The sequence below is a fragment of the Bos mutus genome, chromosome 12 (assembly GCF_027580195.1).
Source record: "Bos mutus isolate GX-2022 chromosome 12, NWIPB_WYAK_1.1, whole genome shotgun sequence".
NCBI classification, from domain to species: domain Eukaryota; kingdom Metazoa; phylum Chordata; class Mammalia; order Artiodactyla; family Bovidae; genus Bos; species Bos mutus.
Genome location: NC_091628.1, coordinates 51,713,289 through 51,725,451, shown reverse-complemented (window position 1 = coordinate 51,725,451; position 12,163 = coordinate 51,713,289).

Below are 12,163 nucleotides of genomic sequence, written 5' to 3'. Positions count from 1 at the left end.
CCTCGGTGTTCTAGCTCTTCCTGCCTTCCCATATAATTTCCTTTCAAAATAGAAAAATAAGTTCTTGTGTCCACATAAAGATTGCTGGAAGAAGAAATGGTGAGACTCTGTGGACCTTCCCGTCTCCTATCAGAGGGTGAGCTTGGCCTGAAACGTCTAGGACCTCACTGAAGCAAGATTAAAACACAGTCAACCCACTTTAACTTTGTCATGGTTGGTTCCCCAGACACACGTAAGTGAACTAGATTGAGTCCCAGAACACAGATAGGAAAAATCTGCCAGGCTGCTTTGTTACCACTTACCCAGTACTGTCACCTTCCCAGGAACAAAAGGCCACTCTCACTGCCCAGCATCCTGCTTGTTTTCAACCAGACTCATGTTGTAATGCCTGTCAGTTTCAACACCCCACTTCCCACTACTGATTGCTATTTTAGGCAGAATTCTTGTGGGTGCAAGTTAGAGAAACCCAACTCAAACTAGACTATGGTTAGAAGTATGGAAACCCAAGAGGTGTCTCTGACCTCAGGGTTGGCTGCATCCTGGGACCTAAACTACCTTACGATGAGTTTTTTTTTTTCTCTCCATATCTTGGCTCTTCTCTTTGGTAGTCTTTAGCTTCAGTGTATATTTTTATAACTGCTTCTAGCAGTCAGAGATGACTGAGCAATTGACCCTTTCACTTTCTAGCACCAGAGAAAGAAGACTCTTCTTTTCCCAGAGACCATGTCTCAAATATGATGGAGAAGGCCTGATTAGCCCACTTAGAGTTCCTGTTTCTTAGCAATGTATTTATCTGTTTCCCTCTTGGTCCCTGTTCTTGGAACAGGCTGGGATAATGAGATGGGGTTTATCCTCATGGAAGTTGCTTTAAAATGGTGAAATCACAGTCTTCCACTCATGTGCCTCTCCCTTGCCCAATTTCAATGCCCACATGGATGGGTTGCTCTGAACAACCAAGTACAACCATTGTGCCGTAATTGTGTGTTTATGTGTCTCACTGAGACTCTGTGTTAGACTCAGAGCTACAGCATGGCAAAGAAGATCACAATTTGTCCCTCCCACAAAGTCAGGAGGCCACGGTACAGTCTGGAGTTCATTTGTTTGAAAAGGGAAGGAAAGAGACTCTCTAAGCGCTGCAGCCCCATGGCCGTGTGCCGTGTGCTGTAACCACCAGTGCCAGTGGGGTCACCACCCCATCCATCATACTGAGAAAGGATCCTGGCACAACCACTGGCCCCACTGAGCTTGAAACCTCCCCTGCCGAAGCCTGAGGCTCAGTGTAGCTGTCTCCTGGGAGGTCTGCAGAGATGTGGCCCTGGCCAAACCACCTGCTCTGGCTTTTCATTGCCTGCCCCCCTACCCCAACTGCCAAATTTTCCCAGAGCACTGAGGTTTCTGAATATGGGTTAAGAGCATTCACCGTGACTCTCAGAGATGCATCCAGGTAAGGGTGCTGCACACCGACATGGTTTAGGTTCCAGGTTCTTTTTATAACGTCCCTCCCTTCCTTTTTATAACTGAACTTCGTTTATTATTATTTAATAATTTTCTTTATTTATTTTTGGCTGTGCTGGGTCTTTGTTGCTCCATGGGCTGGGGCGAGGGCTAGTTTTCTCTAGCTGTGGTAAGCGAGGACTACTCTCTTGCGGTGTGTGGGCTTCTCATCGCGTTGACTTCTCATGTTGCAGAGCACAGGCTCTAAAGCACAGGGTCAATAGTTGTGCTGCATGAATTTAGATTCATGGCCCATGGGATCTTCCCAGTTCAGGGATCAAACTCGTGTCTCCTGCATTGCCAGGCGTTGGCAGATTCTTTACCGCTGAGACCCGGGAAGCCCCCAAACAAGCTTCCTTATTTTAAATTAATTTTAGTTTTACAGAAAAATTGCAAAGACGGTATAATTCCCATATGTCCTTTGCCTGGCTTCTCCTCTTGCTGACATCTTATAATCATGATGAATTTTTCAGAACTAGGAGATTAATATTACTCTTTCCTAAAATACAGACTTCATTCAGATTTCAGTAGTTTTCTCACCAATATGATTTTGTTGTTGCTGTGCCAGGATATCACATTGTCTTTAACCAAGTTCCTTTGATTTACTCACAAAACTAATTCTCTTACATCAGTTGCTAGTGTGGTAGATTAGCTGTCCTAATGGCCTTCATTGATGACCCCTCCCTGTATCCATGCTCCTTGCAATGTGAAATCTTAGCATCTCCTATAAAGAAGTGCTCTACCTCCCCATTCTTGAATCCGGCTGATGTTGTGACTTGCTTTGGCCAATAAAATGCAGCCGATATCAAGATCTGCTTATTCCAAGCCTGGATCCCAAGAAGCCTCGGGTGCTATTGCTCCCTCCCTTGGACCCCAGCCTCCTTTATGAGAACAAGGCTGGGCTAACCTGCTGAACAGAGGAACTACATGAATGGGATAGGAGATATCCTAGCTGTATACTGAAGCCATAGACAGCCAGACCCCAGCTGACTCAGATCCATGAGCAAGTCTAGCCATCATCAGCTGAGCCTGTCCCATTGCAGAAGGGTCATCCAAATGGCCCATAGACTTGTGAGCAAAATAAATGTTTAAGATGGTGAGTCACTTAAGATTTGTGGTGTGTTTATGTAAAGGTGTCATAGCAAGAAATAGCTAATACAGTTGGGACTGGATGGTGACCCAAAGTTCACTGTCACCAATAAGTTGAGTTAAATTCATTGAACTTTTCAGGTTGTGGGCCTTCTTGGGAGTGGTCTTAGACCTTTGTAATCCGAGTTAATGAACACTTCTTTATCCCCTTCTCTGGATCTGAGTGGATTTGGATAGAAATCACATATGTGAAACAATATTTCTCCTGTCACACTGGATAGTTCTGAGTGCTTTCCTAACCACTATGTCATGGGCTTGTGCATGCTGATTGAAGTCGTGGGTCACCACAATATGTCCCTGGATTTCTTTCTGTCTCATTCCAAGGACAAGAAATCTCTGCATATTTTCTCTAAGTTTTGCTGCTTTGAGTATTTCCCAAATAAACTGTCTATATTGGCAGGGTTTTCTGCTGACTCTAGTGGATACAAGTCTGGAATTTAAATTTGATATCTTCAGCCATCTTAAACTTTTTTTTTCCTTTCTTCCAGGGCAGACAATGGTCATTTTAAAAAAAGTGCTCTGAAAACTGTGGCGTGCTGCTTTGAGGGAAAACCAGTTACAAAGGGGCAGCCTATCCTCTCATATCATGTCCATTAAACAGTTTTACTTTCTCAGTTTTGGAATTCAATTCTGATTCTCCTGGAGAAGGGTTTGTTTTTCTCCTTTACAAGGTCTCAAGCTTTTCCTCTGCCTTTTCCTCCTTCCTGGATTTTTCCTCCTTCCTACTGGAATGGTGGCAGTTTCCCCAGGATTACAAAGATGCAGGCGGTAGTCCCAAGTTTCTGCCATTCTCCCTCCAGAAACTATCTTACCCCTGCTTCTCATCTAGGCGTTTCAGTATCTTGTGGATGCAGAAACAAGACAGCCATGTGTTTCTGAGCTCTGATCAGCAGCTGTTGTCTGGAGGTGACAGATGAGGAAGGGGACCTGGAGTGTAGCAGGCTTTCAGACACTCCTTCTGTGTGTGGTTCTCTGCCCAGCTTTTGAGACAACTATTCCCCTGCCAGTGCCTGAGTCTCTGGGTTTTTGTGAAATGAAGTCACTTGCTTCATTCCCTTCTTCCTCCCTTTCCAGTGCTCATTGGGAGCACTTGTTCAGCTTTTGGTAACTTGAATACTTTTCCATCTTCCAAAATGTCTTGACACTGCTCATTAATGTGTTTATTAAAATATTTCAATGTATGTGTGTATTTGGCTGTGCCGGGTCTTAGTTGCAGTATGTAAGATCTTTAGTTGCAGCATTCGCACTCACAGTTGCAGCCTGTGGGATCTACTTCCCTGACCTGTGCCCCGCTCTGGGAGCACACAAGTCTTAACCCCGGGCCACCAGGGATGTCCCAACACTGCTTTTTCACTACTATCTCTTACGTTCTCTTAGTCCTTGTGAATCTTCTTTCCGAATGCATTATTAATTTTTATTAAACTTCAAAAGTACATAAATGCTCAACATTAATTTTCATGCCTTTTGTGCCTAAGTTATTTAATAGTATATAAAAGCAATTAACATATTATTTACTATCACAGCCATAAAGTTGATGATAAAAAGACATATCAATATGAAGAAATATTGAATAGATATAATAAATCTTCCTAAAAGTAAAATGAAAATAAATACACCCTCAGATGTAACTTATATAAAACTTGATACTGCAGGGGTGGGTTTAAATCTTGATTTGATATCTTCTCTTATTTTAGTGGGTTTTGCAAGGGAGTTATGTTCACATTCCATCTGCCATGTTAGCCTGAAGTCTTCAGACTTTTTAGATTTTTATGAACATATATAAACTTGTTCTGCTGTTATTTTCTTCTTTAGGAAGTCTGTCTGGCTTTTTAAAAATTCACTTAATAAATTATTTCAAAAGAAAAAGGAGTTGAAACTGTAGAGTTTGGAATTTTAAAACAAAATTTTTTTTTATCTTTAAGAATTTGAGTAACTCTGAAAAGAATAGCAACAAAATGTAAACACCCTTGGGCACATCTAACATTTGATTATATACAGTTTTTGTTCAAGAGAGTAGATTTTCTTTTCTTATTGATATTAGCACTCTCATTAACACAGAGCTCATATTCATTATTCTCATCTTGATCACCCATTTTACCATTCTTCTGAGAAGCAAAAGAGTTTTTCTGAAAGACAGGAAGTAGCTCTCACGGCTTCTTTTCCGTGAACTTGATGTTGGCTATGATAGGGACAATATAAACAGTGTTTGTCCTTTAACATATTAAGGATGTGACATTATAGTGAAGTCCTACCTAAGTTTTCACAAGTGCAAATATTTTATATATATATATATATATATATAAAACTGGATTGTAACACCTTGTGTTTTGCAAATTGCTTATTTCTCTTTATAGATTATGAACCCCTTCACATCAGTACATAAAGAACTAACTCATTCTTTTTTTTTCTAAGATAGCTTCTCAAATGATTTGCTATTCAAAACAATGTTGTAATAAGCACGCCTTAATATACGTTTTTGCTCATCTGTTTATGTATTTCTGTTAGATATTTTTTCTGGAGTAGAATTACGAGTCACATGACTAGCACCCATTATATTTTGATAGATAAGGCCAGATTGCCTTTCAAAAAACTATCAATTTATACTTTGCATTTTTAGAATATTCATTATTTCATCCTTTCTTCAAAACGATATTTATTTTCTCCTCCGGATCTTTGCTCATCTGATAAGCAAGACAGTATGGTCTTAGTTCACACTCTTGATTATCAGTGTGACCATGTTGTTATTCACTGCACCTCCAGTCTCCATACACAAGCCAATACTTTCCTCCCATTTCTGATGGTAGAAGAGTGAAGTCAGCCCTAAGGTTTGCAAGAAATCTGGATGTTTGTTCATTAAAGGGAATTGTCATTGAGAACACGGATGACCCCAAAGGCGTAAATCTTGTTTACCTCCTGATTCTGTCACTTTGGTAGTATTTTAGAAACATGCCAGTTCAGGACACAAATGCTCTCTCCCTGATTCTCTCTGAGAAGAGTTTGAACTCTAATAATTGTCTCTAGCTAGAGGGAACCACACTTCTTTGATTTCCTTTCTTGTGCTTTAGTGCAATCTTTGGGAGTTTCTTTCTGTGTCACTTCCTTGTGATAGTCACTAGAGATATATTTTGATTCTTTCATTTTAGGCTTTTGAAGAGTTTGTACTCTTGACTGCTTTTCTCCCCCACGAGATGTGGCCATGGGATGCTTCCTTTTTACCTAAAGCCTTGTGAGAAGGGTTCTAAGGAAGAAAGAGTGGCCTGATGCCCAAGAAAGGGAAGCAAACTGGCTAAAATTGCCAGTGTCTTCAGATGAGAGCAAGGAAGTGAATTGGATGCCTATTATTAATCTTTTCACATTCTTTAGTTTCACCTCTTACTTTAGCCATTCAGGCTTCAGTCTATTTTGGGAAGTGAAAATTGACTATATCTTACCTTGAACCTCTTGCTTCCTGTGCTGTGGTTTTTCTGAAGCTGTGGTGAATATTGTAGGACCCCACTTCACACTAATGCAGTAGCTTCTGGACTTATCGGGAAGTTTTCACCCAGGGCACAACCTTGATCAATAAGGGATGGGTGCCTCCAGAGAAGGCAATGGCACCCCACTCCAGTACTCTTGCCTGGAAAATCCAATGGACAGAGGAACCTGGTAAGCTGCAGTCCATGGGGTCGCTAAGAGTCGGACATGACTAACTGATTTTGCTCTCACTTTTCACTTTCATGCATTGGAGAAGGAAATGGCAACCCACTCCAGTGTTCTTGCCTGGAAAATCCCAGAGAGGGCAGAGCCTGGTGGGCTGCCATCTATGGGGTTGCACAGAGTCGGACACGACTGAAGCGACAGCAGTAGCAGCAGCAGCAGCAGCTGCCAGAGAACTTTGTCTTCCTTTCTTCTCCTAGCTGGGTGGCTTGAGATGGATTTCATGACTACTTAGAAGGTTCTACCAGAATGAATTGACATAGGAGTGGCCAGTGCATCTGCGGTAGGTTGAAAAATGATACCCCAAAGATAATCATGTTCTTTCCCTGGAACCTGTAAATATGTTATCTTATGGCGTAAGGGAATTTTCAGATATGAATGCATTGAGGATTTTGAGGTGAGTAGGTTATCTCGAGTTATCTGGAGGGACCAAATGTAATCAAAAGAGACTTTGTAAGAAGGAGGCAGTAGGGGACTTCCCTGGTGGTCCAGTGTTAAGTGTGCTTCCACTGCAGGGGCATGGATTCAGTCTCTGGTCGGGGAGCTAAGATCCTGCATGCTGCATGGTGCAGCCAAAAGTAAAAATAAAAAATAAAAAAGAAGGAGGCAGTAGAATTAGAGATAATAGAAGGTATGATGATGGATACAAGAGGCTGGAGTTTTGTGGAAAAGGGGTTGTGGAGCTAAGGAATACTGGCAGCATCTAAGTAGAATCTGAAAAAAATAAAACAAAATAAAAAACCCAAGGGAATGGATTCTGCTTTCAGAAGCTCCAAAATAAACCAGCACTGTCAGCACCTTGCTTTTAGCCTGTAAGACCCACTTCAGACATCTGACTTCAGGACTGTGAGATAATAAATTTCATTGTTTTAAGACACAGCAGTAACAGAAAACTAATAGAGCATCTGTGTTTCATTCCCTCATCCCTTACTCTGTTCCTTGAGATCATATTCCCATATTAATTGCTTATACAGTCACCTGTGTCTCAGAGTCTGCTTTTAGGGGAACCCAGGCTAAAACAGGAAGTAATTGGGCTTTCTCTGACAGTTCCTACAGTTTGTTTTCTTAAAAATCAGATTTGCTTGGTCTGTCTTAAATCCCATCAAAGATGGCCATTGGCCAAGGAAAGAAAGGAAAGGAGGGCAAGGAGGTCTCAACTGAAAGATACTAAAGTATCTTCAAGGATCAGAAGGAGGCAGGAACTGCAAGTGCCTACCCAGAGTACATGTCCATGTCTGGGAATTGAAGATGAGGTCCCAGTACTGGGGGAGACAGTGTGTGTGTGTGTGTGTTTGTGTGTGTGTGTGTTGAAGAGCATCATCAGGGTCTAACTAGGAAAACAGATAAAAAATACCTTCTTGTATTTCCAGTGAATGAAACTTAATGTGGGGAGTTGTCTATGCAGGTGACAGAGGAGCTGAGAACCAGACAGGGGCTGGAGAGGTGAGCCAGAAATTGGAAAGAGCAGGAAACCACTACATCCTTAGGGTGGAGAACAGTTAGGAATGGTGCTATTGCAGTCCATGGGCTGGGACCAGCAGAAAGAAGGTGGAATCAGAGTGGGGCTCTTTGCTAGGATGGACTCTCTGAGGAAGCACAGCCATTTATTTCTGAAGAGGACATTGGAGGTCAAGTGACATGAGGAGAATTATCCTGGCTTCTCCCTCCAGCCCCTTTCTGGTCCCCATTTAGTGCCCTAATTGGCCAAACCCAAAGAAACCAGCTTGCTGAAATACAGGACAGGCGGGATAAGAATGAATCTGACAGCAAACAGACCTGGGACTGGCCTAGTGCATCCTGCCCAAGAATCTATGAAGAGACACCCATGAGAGAAAGAATCCATTTTAAACACCAGCCAATCTCTGTGGAAACAAATTTCAGATTGGTGCCAACTGGGCAAAATTTTTTCTTTCCTTGTCTTTTCTTCCTTTCCATGCTCTAAGCCCTGAGGGATCAGAAACTGTGGCCATTAAGTAGGACAGGTTTCTGGAGATGCTGATGGAATAAAGAAGGAAGAATCTACCTTTCCTTTTCCACTACTGGTTTCCCACCTATCCTGGGTTAGAGCTATGGAAGGTAGAAGTTTTAACTCTGAATGAAGATTAAGTTTTTGGTTATTAGATAAAACACACCTCAATTACTAAGACAAGTCTGTTTTAGGCAGTACTGACATAACTGGAGGATATTTTTTGAGGAAAGTTAGATAACCTATCGGAGAAGGCAGTGGCACCCCACTCCAGTACTCTTGCCTGGAAAATCCCATGGATGGAGGAGCCTGGTAGGCTGCAGTCCCCGGGGTCGCACAGAGTCGGACACGACTGAAGTGACTTAGCAGCAGCAGCAGCAGATAACCTATGGTGCATGAGTGCTAAGTCACTTCAGTCATGTCCAACTCTATGTAACCCTAGGGACTGTAGCCTGCCAAGCTCCTCTGTCCACAGGGATTCTCCAGGCAAGAATATTGAAGTGGGTGGCCATGCCCTCCTCCAGGGGGTCTTCCTGACCCAGGGATTGAACCTACATCTCTTACGTCTCCTGCATTGGCAGGTGGGTTCTTTACCACTAGCACCACCTGGATAACCTATGGGGCCTACCCTAATTGTGAGAGAAGAACACAATTTATTTGAACTTTTCTCATTCCATCTGTGCCTGGGAAACTTTGTGAACTGGTCCCTTTGAATCTTTTCTTATTTGGTTAGAGGTCACAAGAAAGATTCCACACTCCTCCCTTTACACTCACTGGTGGGTTAGGGGCCAATGATTGTGTAACCGTTTTTGTTTTTATTTTTGTTTTAACTACCTCCACTGTAGGAAATCAAGTGTGGGAATGACTGGCATCCATTATTGTGGAGCTTCAGCCACAACTTAGATGTAACATTTTCTTTTTAAAATTTATTCATTTTTAATTGGAGGATAATTGCTTTTGAGCATTGCATTGGTTTCTACCAAACATCAACATGAATCAGTCATGGAAATGTTTGCCCATGTCCCCTCCCACTTGACTCTTTTACCATTCTTTATATCCATACTTGAAATAATTATGTTTTTAGTTTCAGCAGGAAAAAGAAGGAGTGTATGAGATGTGTTTAGTTATGACAGTATAAGGAAAAGTCTATCACTATACAAATCGCCTTCGGTGATTGTTGAAATTCATATCCCTTGTACATGGACACTTGTCTGGAATGATGAAGAACTCTTGTATAAGGCACTTCTGCTCCACAAACAAATAACATAATCTTAGATGAGCATTGGAACAAGTCAGCTTGAAATCAGAGTTGTGAGCCAATGGGAAAAATGGTGTGCAGCAAAGAAATATGTTTTCTGAAGTCCCCTCTGATTTTGGAACAGAAACTTTCATAAGCCCATGACTGAAAGTGTATCACAGTAAAGAATGGACATGAAAAGACCTCAATTACAGACATACAGGAGCTGAAACTACTGAAGAGTAGTTTTCTCTTCTTCCTGAAGAGAAAATGCTGTCCAATCTTAGATGAAAAGTATGGAGGCCTGGGACATATTTGAAAGAAGAGAACTTACCCCATTATCAGGAAAGGAAGAAATTTTCAAGCTAGGAATTGGGATACTAAAGCAGACTCGGGAAACCCGAGGGAGGGAGTGGGAGGGAGCATGAGAAAGGATCCAGAAAGTGAAGATAAAATCTACACAGAGTAGGTGACCACACCTCAGAGACTCAATGACTTTGGGGAGGAGAAACGAATGGCAGGAGACTGTGTTGGTGTTTCCCCCCAATACTTTTCTCTGCCTTTAAACAAAAGCAGCTGCTCACTCTCCTTGAGCAAGTACTACCTGAAGCCTGTCTGCTCTCAAGGGAAGCCATACCTGTGTCTGAGGTTGGGCAATCTGGGTGTGGTGGGGTGGGTGTGGTCAGTGATGTTGGAAGAAAGGAGAGTCTCTAGAGAAACAAATGGTTATTCTCCAGTAGAAAGATGTGAGCACTTCAATAGATTTGCATCCAATAAACATGTTGGGTAGCCTCTTGTTCTGAAGAAACAGATTCCAGTTGTTAACTTTATCCCGCTTTCTGGGAAGAGCAGGTTGTGTGCAGTACACTCAGATGCCAGCAAATGTCACTTCTAGGAATGCAAAGCTAGTCAAGCTAGCCAAGGAGATAAATGAAGCAAGATGACACACATGTACACAATTGCGAGGGAAGGAAATGGATGCAGAGCCCTCAGGAGATGGGAGTAGTGTGGTCAGTGGTGGTGCAAGAGGATTATGCATGGACTGTGACATGTGAGAAGGATTATGTGTGACTGTGACATGTCATGCATGGGCCATGTGATGAAAGGGAAAGATTTGGAAGGACCCCACAACAAAGAGCAGAGGAGCCTTGAGACTGCCAGCTCCGGCCACATGCACGCTATTGAGGGCATGGCAGTGCATCAGCACCCGTGCATTCCCGTTCATGTGGCCCGCATCACACCTGATGCAGAGGAGCTACAGCAACTGTATATCTATCTAGTGAGTATTTGCTGAGAGCTGATGTGATGGGAAAAACTGATGCCTGTTCAGCTCCATCTGAAACCCTCAGAATGGATCTCCCCCTCGTAGTGACCCAGAAAACTTAGTGGTTCTAATGTCACTCCCAATCCCATCTAAAGAATACATCCAAAACCAGAAATTTAGGTGCTTGACAAACGGGGATATGGGACATGGGACAGGAAAACCCTCCTGCCTTTAGTTGGTGTGACCAAAGAGAAACAACTTGAGATTCTTTCTCAGAGCTGGGACATGTGGAAACATGGCCACGTGTACCGTCTCTGTTATGTGAGCAACAAAAACCATGTTTTCTAAAGCTATCTCCCTATTCCTACTTCCTTCTTGAAAAGAAGACTATGACAAACTTAGTGTATTAAAAATCAAAGACATCACTCTGCGGACAAAGGTCTGTATAGTCAAAGCTGTGGTTTTTCCAGTAGTCATGTATGAATGTGAGAGTTGGACCATAAAGAAGGCTGAACGCCGAAGAACTGATGCTTTTAAACTGTGGTGTTGGAGAAGACTCTTGAGAGTCCCTTGAATGGCAAGGAGATCAAACCAGTCAATCCTAAGGGAAATCAATCCTGAATGCTCATTGGAAGGACTGATGCTAAAGCTGGAACTTCAATACTTTGGCCATCGGATGTGAAGAAACTGACTCATTGGAAAAGACCCTGATGCTGAGAAAGATTGAAGGCAGGAGGAGAAGGGGTGGCAGAGAATGAGATGGCTGGATGGCATCACTGACTCAATGGAAATGAACTGGGGTGAACTCCAGGAGATGATGAGGGACAGGGAAGCCTGGTGTGCTGCAGTCCATGGGGTCGCAAAGAGTAGAACACAACTTAGTGACTGAACAACTCCCTACCCTGTAACTCACATTGCTATTAAAAAGAAAAAAACAAAACAAAACAAGTAATATTCTACTTCAATTTTGATTTCTAAAGAAGACCCAAAATATGGGTGTCACCAAGACTTTTATCAGTTTCTTTGCTCTTTGACATTATAGCACACACTATCTCCATAATCTCAGTATCAGCAAATGTTATCTAGGTGTTTATAGGTGGTGCTGAAACCCTAGCTTTCCATTCTCTTACCCTGACTTGAACTATGGTTAGTAATTAGTCTCTGAAAGATCAGATGCATTGCTTCTAGAGAAAGTGTGTCCTAATTTAAGTGATTCAGAAGTACAGGCAGAAAAAGTCAAAGGTTATTTTGTAATTAATAGCAATTTATGAATATTTAATACTACATTGGACATAGATTTCCTTTGTTGTTTTAAAAACATTTTCATACACAAGGCTAGAAATGCATTTGGCTCAAC